Source organism: Pinus tabuliformis, chromosome 7 (assembly GCF_031772625.1).
Source record: "Pinus tabuliformis cultivar Carrire ecotype Pingquan chromosome 7, CPIR1, whole genome shotgun sequence".
In the NCBI taxonomy this organism is placed as follows: domain Eukaryota; kingdom Viridiplantae; phylum Streptophyta; class Pinopsida; order Pinales; family Pinaceae; genus Pinus; species Pinus tabuliformis.
In genome coordinates, this window is record NC_142293.1 from 320,262,359 (window position 1) to 320,277,462 (window position 15,104).

Here is a 15,104-nt window from a genome sequence, read left to right on the forward strand (position 1 = left end):
TCCATTCAGCACATCCTAGACATACACCTTCTTGCCCTAATGTGAACTTAGGTATCTTGGTCACCATTTTTCTGACATCGGGTAGAGCTTTATAATGAAGGTGAGCAAACCTTCGATGCCATAGTTCGGACTGAAGAGATGTGTCACAAGACATGACACCCAGCGGACTTCCACCGACCTGATATAATGAATCAACTGAAACCCAAGAGTAAAAGCATCTTTAGAGTTCTTTTTCCATACACGTACCTTGCCATCGCTGAAGGCCACCTTGTAGCCTTTGTCTTCCATTGCTGAAATGGACACCAGGTTCTTATTGAGATCAAGTACATATAATACATCTTGTAAGTGGATGGTATTACCCTGATTCAATTGAAGAGTGACATTTCCTACGCCTTTCACGGGATATTTTGAATTATCTCCAAGAACAATTTCTAGGTTGGTTTCCTTTTCTATCAGATTATAGAGAGCTTCTTTGTAACCAGTGAAGTTCCTTGAGGCACCACTATCAATAAGCCAATTTCCTAGTGAGTCCGGGGGAGCAGTAGTAGATAGAGCTGTTGGTAGATAATATTCATCTTGCTTATTATTAACAATGTTAGATTCATACGTAGAATTTCTTGCCTTCTTGAATGGTTGTCCTCTTCCTTGATTTCTGCCAGTGATTTTACCTCTGCCATTTGACTTGCCATTCCTTTGATTGCCTTGAGAGGGATTTTGATCATCGTCCTGGTGTAAGTCCCTTTTATCAGGGCACTCCCTAGCATAGTGACCCGTTTTATTGTAATTCTAACATTGTCCTTTACTTCCACCCTTTCCTTTGAATTTAGCCCAGAATTGTTTCTTCTTTTAGTATGAGAAGAAAAGGCAGAGGGATGACCTTTAAGTATGGGCATTTCTTGCTCTTCCATCCTCTTTTCTTCTAGAATGCATCTTGGCATTAATTCCTCAAATCCAGGAATTACGTTATTGTTGAGAAGAGTAGTCTTGAATATATACCATTCAAATGGCAGTCCTCCAAGAGTTGTGAGTGTCATTTCCCTGTCAGGAATTACTTCCCCAATAGATAGGAGATCGTTCTTGATCTCGGTGATCCTTAAGAAATATGCTTGCATATTCTCATCTTTGCCCTTCTTAATTTCCTTAAGCTTATTTCTAAGAAGCAAGACTTCATTTGCATCATTAACTTTAAATAAACTGACTAGTCTATCGTAGATTTCCTTGGAGGTGTTCAGCTCGGAAACATAGGCCACCAAGCGTTTGTTGATAGAGTCCCGAATGATCTTCCTTGCTTTGACTTCTCCCTTGGTCCATTTGTTCCTAGCAGCAGCAAATGCGTTTGATGGAGGCTCAACAATCCCGCCTCTCACATGGTCCAACACTCTCTGCTCTTCTAATGTTAGATCGAGAGACATCTTCCATTTGTGATAGTCAAATTTCTCACGGAGTTTGTCTTCAACAGGGAAGTGTGTTGAGGACCCCATGATTTCTTTAAGATAGCCTTGCCAACCTTCTCTTTGGTGATTGCTCTTGCTCTTGCTCTTGCTTGGGCTTTGTCCTCACCTGAACTCTGATACCATGTTAAATTATGCTATGTTCTATGCTTAGAGAAGTTTACTTATTTTTCTTCTTCTTAGCCACAGATTAGCAATCACATATACATTAAGTAAAGTGCAGATAGAACATTAAATGATCAACAGAAAACAAGCCAAGACAAGAGACACAAGATGTGGCAGCTAGCCACGGACAAACCCCAATGCGGGGAAACCCTTTGATCAAATCTTCTTTTATCTTCAATAGTTCAGCAGAGAGAAATAGTACAAAAGCTGAATTCTGTAATTTTATATCAACGACAACAAACCCTAGATCAGCAAAGTGAAATGTTCACATGTTGTGGCTAACAAGAGATGAATTTTATTGACCTAAGTGGTCAAAATCAATTCTTAGGAGAGAGTGTTGGATCTCTTGAATTGATCTTTACTTCAATTATTGTAACAATTAAAATCATTGTATTATTTTTAGAACATGAGATAAGTGTTAGGATAGGTGTGTATCAGAGCTTGAGAATAGGGATTTAATGGTTGAGCTGATAAAAATAGAGATTGAGTTGTCAATGTTGCTAGGATAGGATTTGATCCATAAAAGAAAGGAAAAAACGTAATGATAGATCGGGGGAATGGAATAGGAGAGTAAGTAAGCGAGAGATAGAGAGAGGGATAGGGTTTGCGAGTAAAATAGAGGTCAGACAAATTGTTGTAATCAAGCCAAGAGAGCCAAGACTTTGTAATTTCTATTTTATTGAAATAATTGATTAAGTATGGCGTTGCGTATTATTCCTTTTGTGAAATTCTCTCGAGTCTGTGTATTGGCGTTCTGGACCCTAATCAGGTATTATTTTTTGTTTATGCATTTTATTAATAAGTCACAGCCGGTTAGCATTAAGGGTTATTCCAGGCTTAAGTGCTAAACCTTTGTTAAAACGTATTTATTAAAAGCGCGTATTAAGCACGTGGGCAATATTCCCAAGTGGTAAGCCGTATCTCGCACGCTGAAAGAATAGTAAATGGTATTTCTCAAATTCACGTGATTAATCTAAGTTGGTGACATGTAGCACACAAAAACCACTTTTCTCGTGCGCTCTCGACTTGATATCGATCGTGCTAGACAGCGTGCGATATTGTGCAGTAGCCGTTGGATCGGACGGGATAGATCGACGGTGGAGATTGGCCAGGCTAGTTGGCGCACGATATGTCGCGATATCCGTAGGATTGGGTAAACAAATCAACGGTGCAGATTGAAGCGCTCGGGAGAGGAAAAGTCAAAGTGGGACCGACAGTGATTGGTCAGCTTAGCGGGACCCTCGGGAGGAAATACACATACATAATCTTATTAACGCGCAGCTGATTGGTTTTTAAGTGAACCATTAGTCTAATTGTAGACTACCACATCAATTTTGGTAACCATCCACATCATTTGGTATCAGAGCTCAAGGATTAAGTCTGTTACAGTAAACATGCCACCTAGGAGAGGAGCTGGCATAGGTCGGGAGAGACTTGTAGCGAATGCAGTTCTGTTGGAAGAGATTCGAAACCTGCGTACAAGGATGGAGACAATGGAAACTGCTCAAAGGAGAGCACCTGATGAAGGAGATGCCAGTGCTGCAGAGGAACCTTTTGAGGAAGAAGAAGAGGATGAAAGCGAAGCTACCAAAGTTCTCAAAATGTTGGCCAAAGTAAGTGGAAGACCAAGGTGGAAATACTTTTGTATGAAGGGAATCTCAATGTAGAAGAGTTGATGGATTGGATCAGTTCATTGGACAAGTATTTAGACTATGAGGAGGTCGATGACAAAAGGAAGGTGAAATTTGCAGTTACCAGATTGAAGGGTCATGCAGCTATTTGGTGGGATGAACTACAAACATCCAGAGAAAGAAAGGGAAAGTCCAAGATCAAACAATGGGATAAAATGGTGAGTAGGGTTAAAGGTAAATTCATGCCAAAAGATTATCAGTTAAATCTTTTCAGACAGTTACAAAATTTGAGACAAAAGGGGATGACTGTCAAAGAATATACAGAAGAATTTTATAAGCTGAGCATTAGAGTAGGACATGCAGAGGATGACGTAGAAAAGGTAGCCAGATACATCAATGGCTTGAGATATGACATACAGGATGAAATCAACTTGCTGAGTCTGAAGACAATTGAAGATGCCTATCTACCAACTTTGAAAGCAGAGGAGAAGATGTTAAGGAAACAAAATCAGAGGAACAGAGGGAGAAGTTCAGCAAGAGGTAGATGAACTACCAGATCAAGATTTCAGCACCCTAAGGGTGAAGCAAGAGGTTCAAGTAGTAGACCACCACAGAGAGGAGACTTTAGTAGAGAAAGATTTGCACCAAGAGGAAGAGGTCGAGGAAGAGAAATTCAGTGTTATACATGTGGAGAATGGAGACATGAATCATGGGATTGTCCTCGTAATAAAGCAAAAAATAAGCGGAATGTGAATGTGGCTGAGGCAAAGGAAGAAAAACCTCAAATTGCAAATAAAGAAGAATCACCCGAAGATGATTTATCTGAAGAAATCAAAACTCTGTTGAATGATTTTGCTGATATTATTGTGGATGAGCTACCAAATGCATTACCACCAATCAGGGGTATTAGTCATCACATGGATCTAATACCTGGAGCAAGTTTGCCAAACAAAGCAGCATACAGGTTAATTCCTCAAGAAAATGCAGAAGTTGGGAGACAAGTGCAAGAACTGATGGATAAGGGATTAATCAGAGAGAGTCTTAGTCCATGTGCTGTACCAACAACAGTACTCAGTGCAAAGAAAAGAGGTGAATGGCGCATGTGTACTGATTCCAGAGCCATAAACAAGATTACTATCAGGTATAGATTTCCTTTACCACGCATGGATGATTTGATGGATTGTTTAAGTGGGTCAAAGTATTTTACTAAAATAGATCTGAAGAGTGGATACCATCAAATAAGGATTAGAGAAGGAGATGAATGGAAGACTGCATTTAAAACAAACAGTGGGTTGTATGAGTGGTTAGTGATGCCTTTTGGACTCACTAATGCACCCAGCACATTCATGAGATTGATGAATGAAGTCTTGAAGGAATATGCAGGCAAGTTTGTCATTGTTTATCTTGATGATATTCTAGTTTTCAGTAGAAGCAAAGAAGAACATCTGGAGCATCTTAAGTTGGTTCTAAGAACTCTACAGAAAGAGAAACTGCTGATAAATTGAAGAAATGTAGTTTCATGAAAGAAGAATTAATCTATTTGGGGTTTGTAGTTTCTAAAGAAGGTCTGAAAATGGATCCAGAGAAAGTCCAAGCAATTTGGAACTAGCCTATTCCAAGAAACATATTTGAGGTAAGAAGCTTTCATGGTCTTGCAAGTTTTTATAGAAAATTTATCAAAAGTTTTAGTCAGATTTGTGCACCAATTATTGAAACAATCAAAGAGACTAATCAGCCATTCAAGTGGACAGAAGCAGCACACCGAAATTTTAAGTTGTTGAAGAAGAAAATTACCAAAAAATCAGTTTTAGCTTTGCTTGATATTGGAAAAGTTTTTCAAGTTGAAACTGATGCTAGTGGAGTTGCAATTGGAGCAGTTTTAAGTCAAGAACAGAGACCAATAGCATACTTTAGTGAGAAACTAAATGAAGCTAAGAAGAAATATTCTTCTTATGATAAAGAATTTTATGCTATTGTGCAAGCTTTAAAAAAATGGAGACATTATTTGCTACCAAAGGAGTTTGTATTGTATTTTGATAATCATGCATTACAGTTCATAAACAACCAACCAAAATTAAATCAGAAGCATGCCAAGTGGGTAGAATTTTTGCAGAGTTTCACTTTTGTGATAAAACATACAAGTGGTAAGTTGAACAAAGTTGCTAATGCTCTAAGCAGGGTAAATTTCATTGTGCAAGAATTAAGAGTTGGTGTTGTAGGATTTGAAGAAATGGTTGATATGTATAAAGATGATGCAAAATTTAAAGATATTTATGTAGTTGTACAAAATCCGGCAGTTCATAATAGAAGCCAGTGGTTAGATTATCTTATCCAAGGAGGTTTACTGTTTAAAGGTAACAAACTGTGCATTCCCAAATGTTCTATGAGGGAAAACATAATCAAGGAGAAACACAGTGGAGGGTTATTTGGGCATTTTGGACAAGACAAAACCTTTGCTTAGGTAAATGCCTTTTACTACTGGCCAAAGATGCAAATTGATGTTAAGAAATTTGTTGGGAAGTGCAGGATCTGTCAGCATGCTAAGGGGACAAAGTACAGGATTGTACCATCCATTACCAATACCAGACCGACCATGGGATGCAGTTAGTATGGATTTTGTTTTGGGATTACCTAAAACTCAAAGAGGAAATGATTCCATTTATGTTGTGGTAGATAGATTTTCTAAAATGGCACATTTCATTGCATGCAAAAAGACTAGTGATGCAACACATATTGCTAATCTATTTTTTTAGAAGTTGTAAGGTTACATGGATTGCCTATAAGTATTGTGTCTGATAGGGATACAAAGTTTATTGGTCATTTATGGAGAACTCTTTGGAAGAAACTAGGTGCCAACCTTAGTTTCAGTTCAACATATCACCCTCAAACATATGGACAGACCGAAGTGGTAAATAGAAGCTTGGGAAACATATCAAGAAGTTTAGTGTATCAAAATCCTAAGCAGTGGGATTTAGCACTTGCTCAAGCTGAGTTTGCTTATAATGACACTCCAAACCGAAGTATTGGGATGAGTCCATTTCAAATTGTTTTTGGAATGAATCCAAGAGGTGTGTATGAGATCAGAAATTTGGGCAAACAAGAGATAAGAAGTGCAATGGCCGAAGAGTTTGCAGAGCAGATGCAGAGACTACAAGAAGATGTCAAAGACAGATTGCAGGAAAATATTGGCAAATACAAACATAGAGCTGATATGAGGAGGAAAGAGAAAGAATTCCAAGTGGGAGATCTAGTGATGGTGTACTTGAGGAAAGAAAGATTTCCTGTTGGGACTTATAATAAACTAAAGATGAAAAAGATAAGGCCATGCAGAATTGTGAGGAAGTTTTCAACCAATGCTTATGAAATTGAGTTACCAGAAAGGATTGGAATATCACCTATCTTCAATGTTGCAGATTTATATCCATACAAGGAGATAGAGGCAGAGTTACAGAAGGAACCTACAGAAGATGAAGTTCAGACTTTAAATTGGGAAGAACAAATGCCAAAGACAATCAAGAAAGAGGTGGAAGCTGTTTTGGAGAAAAGAGTATCCAAAAGAACCAGAGGACAAGATTATTTTCAGTATCTAGTCAAATGGAAGGGACAACCAATGGAGGATGCCAGTTGGTTAATAACAACAAAATTATAGGAATACAGAGTCAATCCTGACAGTTTGATGAATGATTCTTGTCTTCCCCGGGAGTCTGATGCAGGGGCATCTGGACTTAGCCAACAATGTGATTGTATGTTCACATGTTGTGGCTAACAAGAGATGAATTTTATTGACCTGAGTGGTCAAAATCAATTCTTAGGAGAGAGGGTTGGATCTCTCGAATTGATCTTTACTCCAATTATTGTAACAATTAAAATCATTGTATTATTTTTAGAACATGAGATAAGTGTTAGTATAGGTGTGTATCAGAGCTTGAAAATAGGGATTTAATGGTTGAGCTGATAAAAATAGAGATTGAGTTGTCAATGTTGTTAGGATAGGATTTGATCCATAAAAGAAAGGAAAAAACGTAATGATAGATTGGGGGAATGGAATAGGAGACTAAGTAAGCGAGAGATAGAGAGAGAGGTAGGGTTTGCGAGTAAAACAGAGGTAAGACAAATTGTTGTAATCAAGCTGAGAGAGCCAAGACTCTGTAATTTCTATTTTATTGAAATAATTGATTAAGTGTGGCGTTGTGTATTATTCCTCGTGTGAAATTCTCTCGAGTCTGTGTATTGGCGTTCTGGACCCTAATCGATCATTATTTTCTGTTTATGCATTTTATTGATAAGTCACAGTCGGTTAGCATTAAGGGTTATTCCAGGCTTAAGCACTAAACCTTTGTTAAAATGTATTTATTAAAAGTGCGTATTAAGCACATGGGCAATATTCCCAAGTGGTAAGCGGTACCTCGCGTGCTTAAAGAATGGTAAATGGTATTTCTCAAATTCACACGATTAACCTAAGCTGGTGACATGTAGCACGGGAAAACCACTTTTCTCGCGCGCTCTCGACCTGATATCGATCGTGCTAGATAGCACGCGATATTGTGCTTTAGCCGTTGGATCGGACAAGATAGATTGACGGTGGAGATCGACCGGGCTAGTTGGCTTAAGATACGTCGTGATATCTGTAGGATTGGGTAAAAAAATCAATGGTGTAGATTGAAGCGCTCGGGAGAGGAAAAGTCAAAGTGGGACCGACGGTGATTAGTTAGCTTAGCGGGACCCTCAGGAGGAAATACACGTACATAATCTTATTAACGTGCAACTGATTGGTTTTTAAGTGAACCATTAGTCTAATTGTAGACTACCACATCAATTTTGGTAACCATCCACATCATTTGGTATCAGAGCTCAAGGATTAAGTCTGCTACAGTAAACATGCCACCTAGGAGAGGAGCTGGCATAGGTCGGGGGAGACCTGTAGTGAATGCAGTTCTGCTGGAAGAGATTCGAAACTTGCGTACAAGGATGGAGACAATGGAAACTGCTCAAAGGAGAGCACTTGATGAAGGAGATGCCAGTGCTGTAGAGGAATCTTCTGAGGAAGAAGAAGAGGATGAAAGCGAAGCTACCAAAGTTCTCAAAATGTTGGCCAAAGTAAGTGGAAGACCAAAGGTGGAAATACCTTTGTATGATGGGAATCTCAATGTAGAAGAGTTGATGGATTGGATTAGTTCATTGGACAAGTATTTCGACTATGAGGAGGTTGATGACAAAAAGAAGGTGAAATTTGCAGTTACCAGATTGAAGGGTCATGTAGCTATCTAGTGGGATGAACTACAAACATCCAGAGAAAGAAAGGGGAAGTCCAAGATCAAACAATGGGATAAAATGGTGAGTAGGTTGAAAGGTAAATTCATGCCAAAAGATTATCAGTTAAATCTTTTCAGATAGTTACAGAATTTGAGACAAAAGGGGATGACTGTCAAAGAATATACAAAAGAATTTTATAAGTTGAGCATTAGAGCAGGACATGCAAAGGATGACGTAGAAAAGGTAGCCAGATACATCAATGGGTTGAGATATGACATACAGGTTGAAATCAGCTTGTTGAGTCTGAAGACAATTGAAGATGCCTATCAAGCAACTTTGAAAGTAGAGGGGAAGATGTTGAGGAAACAAAATCAAAGGAACAAAGGTAAAAGTTCAACAAGAGGTAGAGGAACTACCAGATCAAGATTTCAGCACCCTCAGGTGAAGCAGGAGGTTCAAGTAGTAGACCACCACAGAGAGGAGACTTTAGTAGAGGAAGATTTGCACCCAGAGGAAGAGGCTGAGGAAGAGAAATTTAGTGTTATACATGTGGAGAATGGGGACATGGATCATGGGACTGTCCTCATAATAAAGCAACAAATCAGTGGAATGTGAATGTGGCTGAGGCAAAGGAAGAAAAACCTCAAATTGCAAATAAGGAAGAATCACCCGAAGTAGGAGAATCTTTGTTATTGAAAAGGGTATTGCTTAAAGCAGAGAAAGAGACAGGAGAACCAACTCAGAGAAAGAGTTTATTCAGAACTACATGCAAGTCCAAAGGAAAATGTTGTAAAGTGATAATTGACAGTGGAAGCACTGATAACCTAGTTTCTACAGAAATGGTGGACAAGTTAGGATTAGTGAAAACAATACACCCTACTCCTTACAAAGTATCATGGCTGCAAAAAGGACATCAGCTTATTGTGACAGAACAATGCAAAGTAGAAATCCAAATTGGTACTTATAAGGATGTGGTATTATGTGATGTAATGCCAATGGATGTATGCCATGTATTGCTGGGAAGACCTTAGCAATTTGATCGGAAAGCTATACATGATGGAAGTAGAAATACTTATACTCTAGAGAAGGATGGGAATAAACATACACTGTTGCCATTGAAGAATGAAGCAGACAAAGAAGCGTCTGGAAACAGTGTTATGCTGATGAGTGGGAAGGAATTGCTACAAGAAGTCAAGAAGGATGAACAGATACATTTTGTTGTCATAAGGAGACCTAAGGTAATTTTGACTTCCACAAACTTAGATGATTTATTCAAAGAAATCAAATCTATGTTGAATGATTTTGTTGATATTATTGTGGATGAGCTACCAAATGCATTACCACCAATCAAGAGTATTAGTCATCACATTGATCTAATACCTGGAGCAAGTTTGCCAAACAAAGCAGCGTACAAGTTAACTCCTCAAGAAAATGCTGAAGTTGGGAGACAAGTGCAAGAACTGATGGATAAGGGATTAATTAGAGAGAGTCTTAGTCCATGTGTTGTACCGACAGTACTCAGTCCAAAGAAAGGAGGTGAATGGCGCATGTGCATTGATTCCAGAGCCATAAACAAGATTACTATCAGGTATAGATTTACTTTACCACGCATGGATGATTTGATGGATTGTTTAAGTGGGTCAAAGTATTTTACTAAAATAGATCTGAAGAGTGGATACCATCAAATAAAGATTATAGAAGGAGAGGAATGGAAGACTGCATTTAAAACAAACAGTGGGTTGTATGAGTGGTTAGTGATGCCTTTTGGACTCACTAATGCACCCAACACATTCATGAGATTGATGAATGAAGTCTTGAAGGAATATGTAAGCAAGTTTTTCATTGTTTATCTTAATGATATTCTAGTCCCAGGAGAGAAATAAACACACACACAATTACACTGTTGTTTTTGGACCAATGTCCCTAGAAAAGCCCAACTTGGGAAAACAGGTTTGGCAGTTGAGGGTTTTTTTATTATGCAGTAGTAATCTGAGTACAAACCATTAGATGCCCAAACTGGCAATTTGATATAGAGAATATACCAGCAAAGAGGTAGTGAGAAATATTCTCACACTGTCATTGGCGATCTAAATCTGATCTAGGCTTTGAATAGCTAGCCCCACGCTGCCTCTGCGCAGTCTCTGCGTCAGCCTACACAGATCTGTGTCACAACTTCTAGGAACTGTGTCACCCTTCCAGCTGATCTATTGTTGTCCGGAACTTCGACCCTCTGGCCCTCCGGTCTCACACCCCGACTTCTGGCTCTAGATCTCGACTACTCCTAACAAAAATACAGAGTCCCTGTAAAGCTTTGCGTTGCCTCTCTATGGCACCGTGCTGCCTCTTTGAACCTCTTGTTGCCTTCTCTGCATTGGACTCTCCGAAACTGGAAAATGCTCCTCCGGTCTACTATCCTTGCCCCTCACTGCAAGAAAATCACTCAATTTGTCTCCGGCAACTCAGCGCTGCTACTCTTGAGAAATTTGATCTCTAGATCTCACTATCTTGGTGTGTACTCCAAGTTCCCATCAAGCTCCTCCTTATAATCTCTCGTTGGAGCACCAACAACCAAGATTAAAACATATTCAAAGGCTAAGATTAACTTGGAGTTGATCCTCATCTTCTTCTAGAAGATTCGCACCAGATTTAATTAATACCTTTTAATTAATCACATTTCCTATGTTTAGACTTAGGAATACATTAAAAATGATTAATTATTTTGATTAAACCGTCTCTAGGTGGAATTTCCCAAACGATTTCTGCATCTTGGAGAATTCATGTCTTAGCCTCTCTGCAAAACCTTGAGGCTAGAGCACATCCAATGCTACAGAAATCAACGTCAATTACATGACAGATGGTACACTTGACAAGCACAAAGCAATGTTGGTTGTGAAGTGCTTTGATCAGCGGGAAGGGATAGACTATGAGGAGACATTCACTTCTACTGTAAAGTTGGTCAAGATAAGGTTAGTTTTAGCTTTTGCTGCTCATTGTGGCTCAACTATTTATTGAATGGATGTCAAGAGTGGTTTCCTCAATGGGTCATTTGGAGGAAGAGATTGCTATGTATCAACCTGAAGGTTTTCAAGTCGTTGAAAAGAAACATATGGTATGTAGATTGGTTAAGTCTCTTTATGGCTTTGCACAATCGTACATAAAGATTGTTAAACATTTGTAGGATAATGGAATCAGAAGAAGCTTTTTTTATTCCAGTTTTTACCTCAAAAGCAAGGATGGTGATGTGGTAATATTGATGATATATGTAGATGACATTACTATCAAAATTAGTGAGGTCAAAACAATTACTAAGGTAAAATCTGAATTATCTTGCGCTTTTGATATAGCAGATTTAGGCCCCCTACATTATGGCTTAAGTTTGGCAGAATAACAAATGTGTTTTTGTTTCACAAACTAATAATACCAAAGGTCTGTTAGGCAAATACAAAATGATGGATTGTTAAAATTCATCTACATTTATGGAGAAAGGGCTGGAAATTTATGCTAAAGTTGACTCAAACAATAAATAAGTTGATTTACAGGGAATTGGTCGGATGTTTGATTTATTCTTCAGCCACTAGGCCAGAGCCTAGTTTTGCAGTCAGCTACATATCTAGATATATGATAAACACTAAACTGGAATATTGGGAAACAATGAAAAGGGTTTTGAGATATGTTAAAGGGACAATGGATTTTGCATTATTATATGGTGAAAAGTGCTGCACTTTAGTTGACTGGTTATATGGATTCCTATTGGGCAAGATCAGTGGATGATTGGAAATCAACAAGTATTTATTTTAATTGCTGTTTCATGGGTTAGCAAGAAACAAGATTTTGTTTTGCTTTCTTCTATTGAGGCATGGAATATGGCAGCAGTGAGAGGAGAATGTGCGGTAGTTTGACTTAGAAGAATGGCTGGAGATTTGATGCTTGAACAAACCATGCTAACATTTATTTTCCATGTCAATTCATGATTGCACCAAACACAATGATGTACAGGGTCACTTCATCAGACAACTCTCAGAAGATGATGTTGAACTTCAATATTGTAGAACACAAGGGCAGGCTGTAGACTTCTTCACCAAGCCACTTGGTTTAGATAAGTTTCCAAATTTTAGAGAATCTTGGTGTATTTTCCAGAGTGTCCATTAAGAGAGGATGCTACTAGAATTATTAGTAATTAGCTTTTACTTTACATAAATACATAGTATTTAAGTACTTTACAATTAACAATGAATAAACAGGAAGATGTTATCTAACATCTTTCTGCTCTTCATTTGTACATTTTTATGAAGACATTATGATTTGATAAATCACAATCCGATGGTACCCTTCTTATGAGCATGGTGTCCTCTCTGTTCATTCTTTATTTAAACCGATAAGCCTGACAGGCCAGAAATTCCCTTAAGTTCAATCTGTTTGAAGTTTGAGCTCATCATTAAAGGTTGTCCTGTACCTCCTCGGTAAGAATGAGATTCCTGTGATTCTTTTTGTGGCATGAAGATCCTTGCCAATTGTTCTAATCAACAACTATTTGTCCCTTGTGTAAAATGACCACAGATATGCTTATTCTGATTCAAGATACTTCGAAAAACATGCCTCAATATTTTACTTTTGACAAATAATATGTAAGGTCCATTAGATACACGTTTCATGGAGTCTATCATTAACTGCCAGGTTCTGACAAAGGGCTAACTAACCCGTAACATAGGATTTTAGCGCCTCTGATTTTTTAAATGGACTGGCATCTTTTAATCTTACATCTTTTGTTAGAAGCCCCCATTTTCAATTTAATCTTTCTTCAAATGAAATATTTGGTTGCTAGATTTCAGAAAGCATTGTGGTGTCGAAATCTAGTTATCATTCTTCTAGTTAGGTTTCTTCCAGATAGTGCTAACACAAATAAGATGCATTTTGAATAGACTGTGCCCTGGGAATGTTTTATGAAACTTCAAGCTATTATCTTTATTGCAAATGGGAGGCATCATGTTCTGTTTACTGTTCACAATCTAGTCATGCATGGGAATAAGAGCTCGAAAGGCCTCCCCAGTTTTGGAAACCTCTCCTGGAGATTATTTCTTTACCTGCCTAACATGGAAGTAGGCTTACTTGGCCTCTTTTTGTGGGGAATGTTGAATCCAACTCTTTTATTTTCAAAATAAAAGGCGACCTTAGATTTCAAATTTTATAGTTTGCATTTTAGAAAGAAGATGCTTAGAAGGTTTGCATAGTGATGTACACTTAAGCCCACAGTCTCATTGCCACTGTTGCCTTTATTATTTCCTGACAGTCCACGTAGAAGTTGCTCCCCATGCAAGTGGTTTTGAATTGCCACATTTCTCTGCTTTCCCCACATGTTTGTCAGATTGAAATACAACGGTTCATTCCCACCTTGGCTGTATCAAGGGACTTGATTAATCCACAGATAAATTTTTTCCTAGTGCTGCTGTAAACACAAACTTTTTCTGTAATACCTTATTAGGTCCGCAGAGAGGGACCTCTTTATCCTTTGATAACTGTCTCTTAACAGAATTTTTGAAGTCACTTGGTCGTTTCAGTGAAGAGAAGTGTTGAGAGGATATAAAGATGGACAAAATCTGTGGCATGAATATTGTGAGTTATGTATGGGTGTTTAGTTCAGTTGGTTAAAGTGCAGTTTGGAGGTTGGGGGTTCAACAAAGTTACTTCCAACTCATGTTTATCTCTTGACTGCATGATGACTTTTTGATGCTTTTTGCCACTTCTGCTTGCGTCAAGCACTTTGAATCTTTGTTGTGTTGTTGCAGTGTTATCACTATGAGTTCCATTGGTGTGTTATTTTTGTCCACTTAGTCTTTAATATGTGTTTGGCTGTGGCAGAGAAGGGTTGCTCTGAGGCTCAATGTGGTCTTGTATGTACATTGTTGGTGAAAGGATATCTGTCAGAGGATGGTGGTTGTTTTGTTATCAGAGGGCTACCAGTATGAGTACTTTTGTTGAAACTCTATGATTTTTGGGGTCTGCGCTTATTAAACTCTGGCAGAAAATTGTTTAGTCATTGATAAGTCTGGATTTTTCTAATTTCAAGATTAAATTTCTAGTGGCATGTGAATCCAAGGTCTAGTTAATGGGCTGCAGCTTTAAAGGACTTTCTTTTGGTAAATAGTTTTATGGAAGGCAATTGTTGTAGAATTTTGTATTTTGGGATTGATTTTGTTAGTGTTCCAGTATTTTCTGCTCACGAAATAGAAGTTTTGAGATGATACAAGTGGAAAAGGTAGTTTTGAGTCTTCTCATGGATTTATTAATAAGTTGTGTGTTTTGAAAGTAAAGGGGTGGAGTTATCGTTTACATCCAACTTGAGCGATTGTTCTTGAAGCTGATGAAGACTAATGAAAGTGATTATTGGGATATTTTTCTGTTCATGAAGCAACAGACTTCATATCCACGTATGTACTTTCTTCAAAAATATCTTTATATTTTCTATTAAAAAAACTCTAATTGCAAAGTATATTACGAAAACGAGCAACATATAAGCCACGACCAAGGAGCCACTATCTACTAATAAAACTTCCACGTACAAAGCATATTGTCATTTGGGGCAGCATATAAGCCAGGGTAGGGAAGC

General features: G+C 38.2%; 1 long non-coding RNA gene across 1 annotated transcript in view; it reads left to right on the forward strand.

Moving 5' to 3' along the window:
• Positions 1-14,639, forward strand: part of LOC149247222 (uncharacterized) — a 32,796-nt gene extending 18,157 nt beyond the window's left edge. The window contains exon 2 of the long non-coding RNA XR_016266610.1: positions 14,357-14,639. This is a non-coding gene — a long non-coding RNA (uncharacterized LOC149247222). The remainder of the gene's footprint in view (positions 1-14,356) is intronic.
• The last annotated feature ends 465 nt before the right edge of the window (positions 14,640-15,104 follow it).